This window comes from Amblyraja radiata, chromosome 3 (genome assembly GCF_010909765.2).
Source record: "Amblyraja radiata isolate CabotCenter1 chromosome 3, sAmbRad1.1.pri, whole genome shotgun sequence".
In the NCBI taxonomy this organism is placed as follows: Eukaryota; Metazoa; Chordata; class Chondrichthyes; order Rajiformes; family Rajidae; genus Amblyraja; species Amblyraja radiata.
Window position 1 is genome coordinate 60,904,771 of NC_045958.1, and position 3,831 is coordinate 60,908,601.

Genomic DNA, 3,831 nt, shown 5'->3' on the forward strand with positions numbered 1-3,831 from the left:
TTCAACGGTCACCAAAATTTATGTTTTGTACGATATAAATTTTCACCAAATATTTTAATAGCAATGCTGAATACCCTGGAACAGCCATTGTGAAACTCATCCGCAAGCTGTTCCGATCTTGCAGTTATCACGTTATTGGTGAGAGTGACAGTGAGTGAATTTTCACATTTAAAAAGCACACTTTTCCCCTTTTTGTTTACTTTTGCTTGAGTACATTTTTCTAAATTCTAAACTGCAGTCCTCTGACAAGTAAAGCGGCCTTTTCACGGGGCGACTTGACGCAAGAGTTAACCGGAGTTTAACATCGTGGGAACCTCGTGCGGTAACAGTACGGCATTCGTGGACCACCATGGACCACCGTAGCGCTAACGGCAGGTCATCGTGTAACTTGGTCACTCGGGAGAAAATTCAAGAAAGTTTGAATTTCTCCAAGATTGACTTGTACACTTGTGGTTGAGTATTGCAACATTATATGGACGTAGTGGCCAGTGCGATATCCGTAATAACTCTTGCGGGTACCGTGGGAACTCCTGCGAACGGTGAACCCGGAAGCTGGACAGAGGGGACAGAAGGTGAGTAAAAATATCGACAAGGGAACATGTGTCCTTCGAGGACGTCCCACCTAATTGTCATTGTTGGATAATCTTTTTAACAGGAACACTTGCAGAGATGGCTCCCAGAAAATCTCAAAGAAAGGGGTAAAGCGTGTCAGAGATGTTTTTGCCATGTTGCGCTATTCAGTTTCTATATTGTTTCAGTTTCTATATCTATATTGTAGCTCTATTCAGTTTCCCAGGGGGCCGGGACGGGACTGGAGTTGGGAGCGAAAGGTGGAAGAGTCGAGGGAGAGGAGGGGGAGACAGATGGGGGTGTCTTCATTTACTGGCGGCGGGTGTCTGTCACTGAAACAGGCAGGTGAGATTTCACATCCACCTTGTGTGTGCCTCTCTCTCTCTCTCCCTCCCTCTTACACAGGCTGAGAGACTCTGCCTCTGTGAGTGTACGTCTCTTTCTCCCCCTCTCCCACACACAGTAAGACCGAGGTACTGTGCTCAGTCCATCTGTGTCTCCCACATACACAGTAAAATATGTCTCCAAATGAGCCAATTCAACCAAGGGAGGATATTTATAGTGTGTGAAAAAAAAGTTACATCATTTGTGTCACGTGTAGTTCACGATGTTCATTCAAGATTTAACGCGAAAGCTCGGGAAACGGCCAAGTCACTCGCACACATAACATAAATGCCGAGTACCGTGGGAACTCTTTATCTATCCCCGTTATATCGTGCGAGACTCGTGCTGGACCACGACCTCTTCACTCTTGTGACATCTTGCGTCAACTCGCCCCGTGAAAAGGCCGCTTAAAGATATTGTGAATTTCCCGAGCCAAGTAACGACCAAAATAAACCAAAATCATATCAGCTTGCACCACTCCAACATCAGTCCCTCTGCCTTTGACATTTCACTACCAATCTCACAAAAATTGAGATAAATGTAACCTCAATGAATCCACCTGGAAGCTTACTCTGCTGTTTTGTAGGCCTTGCAATTGCTCAGCGACTGAAGCCATTTGGAGTGAAGCGATTCCTGTACACTGGACGACAGCCCAGGCCTGGAAGCTTACCAAGTACCGATCACTCCTGTGGCATCTATTCTAAATCTCCCGTTGCTTTTCAATCCTGTCCCAGATTTTTTAATATTAGAGAGTGTCGAAACAAAGAACCGCAGATGCTGGTTGATACACAAAAGGACACAAACTGCTGGAATAACTGAGTGGGTCAGGCAGCATCTCTGGAGAACATGGATTGGTGGTGAAAACACAAGAATGCTGGAGAAACTCGGGGGATCCCTTTGTGTATTGACCACCTATCCATGTTCTCCACAGATGCTGCCTGACCCTTTGAGTAACTCCAGCACTTTATGTCCTTTTCTTTATATTGTACTCACAATAATACGCATGTTAATAGAGAGAGGTTGGGAATGTTTCTCATGATTTAGTGAGGGTACTCTTCCTTTTAACGCTGCCTTTATCTGGAGTTGCCTGGGTTAAATACATAATGTCCTTCCCTTACCACCTCCAACCCTTCCTCAATCTAAGCACCTTGACCAAGTCTCAAAGACACAAATGTTGTACATATTGGTCTCCATTTGTGGTTCATGTTTGTTTTGTTAAAGCCACATAAATGGCAAGTATTGATAATCTCTCCAATCCACACCTGCAACAATGTGATTGATATTCAACTGTTCTCCAAAATAGGCTGAGCAAGTCTCTCAGTTGTATCAAAAATTCACACAAAGGTCCACACTCAATAGCGATGAAGCCCAGCCCATTGTCAGCACTGCTGTCCCTGGTCTTAGGTTGGGTTTCAGGAACTCTGAGCCAACAAATGCGATAGAAAGAGAAATGATTAGAGCTTCAAAAGTGGAAATAGACAGAAGTTTTAGATAATTTACAGGGCAATGTAGAAATAGTGTGGAATAGGACTGAATAGATTGCTCTATCAGCATGAAGTCAATGGGCTGAATAATCTCTTGTCATAGGTCCAGGATGCTCCTTGACTGCAAAATTGGAGAGGCAGCTGAAAGTGGGCATCTGCTCACACTGGACCACGAGCAACAGCTGAATGTCCATCACCACAAGCATGCAAAGAGATGCAGGTTAAAAAGTGTATTCAATCAGTCTGCGATATTATAAATGTTCCTGTGCTCGGAAATCTGTTTATACCCTTGCAACAAGCAGGAGTGCCAGTTGCCAGAAGTAGACCATCCAGGGCTATCAAGTAATGCAGTCACCTTAACATTCTTTGGAAGGGCCAACATGGGCAGAGCTTCACATATTGTCTCTTCACATATTGTTATTCAGTTCATATTAAAGTTCCTTCTGAATTGTGAAAAGTACCCAAAGGTAAGATGAAGACTTGACCAAATGGTAGAAATGTATAGAATTAATAGATAACAATTTCCATGATTCTATAACTCGAGATATTGAAGTGTATTAGCTAAGATGCATAAGATAATCATAACAAATAGATTGTGGGTGTGGGTGAAATAAGGTTTACTAGGCTTACATGCAAAGTAAGCATTGTAATGTTACATCCAAGGCTGAATATTGTGATAGCTGATCTGCAGCTCTCTCTGTTTGAATAGGTAGGGTGAAGGCGCAGTCTTTTACCCACAGAAGAGGAATCACGAACCAGAGGGCACAGTTTAAGATGAGAGGCGAAAGATTTTTTAATAAAACCTGAGGGGCAACTTTTTCACACAGAGGGTGGTGTATATATGGAACGAGCTGCCATAGGAAGTAATTGAGGCGGGTACTATAACAACATTTAAAAAACATTGCAATTATAAGCAAGTTGAAAAAGCATTCTTTGTTCATGTTTGAATCCAGAAATTAGATCTATTTTATGGTGCTTCATGTAACTTGTATCAAGTAACAAGGACATTTGTCTCATCAAGAACAAGGAAGAATGCAAGGTTGACATGATGCAAATGCCATTTAGTCCCTTGAGGTGGTTGTGACCCAATTGCATACACTCGCATAATATCCATATCATATAATAATAAAAAGCTATCAGTCTAATCAGATTAAAGTAAATAGATGACCCAGAACCAGTTGCCGTTTGTGGAAGGGTCTTCCAATATCTATATTTTGCATCCTGAGAAACAATTCTAATATTGAGACATTGTCTACGAGTGTATTTTCTAACTTTCAGGAAATCAGCCTGAGTTTATGTAATATCTTTGTAATTACTACTTTGAGAAAGTGCGGTACGATACCTGAACTCAGTTGCCAGTATATCTGTCCCAAACATGTAGTGAGCAGTACTG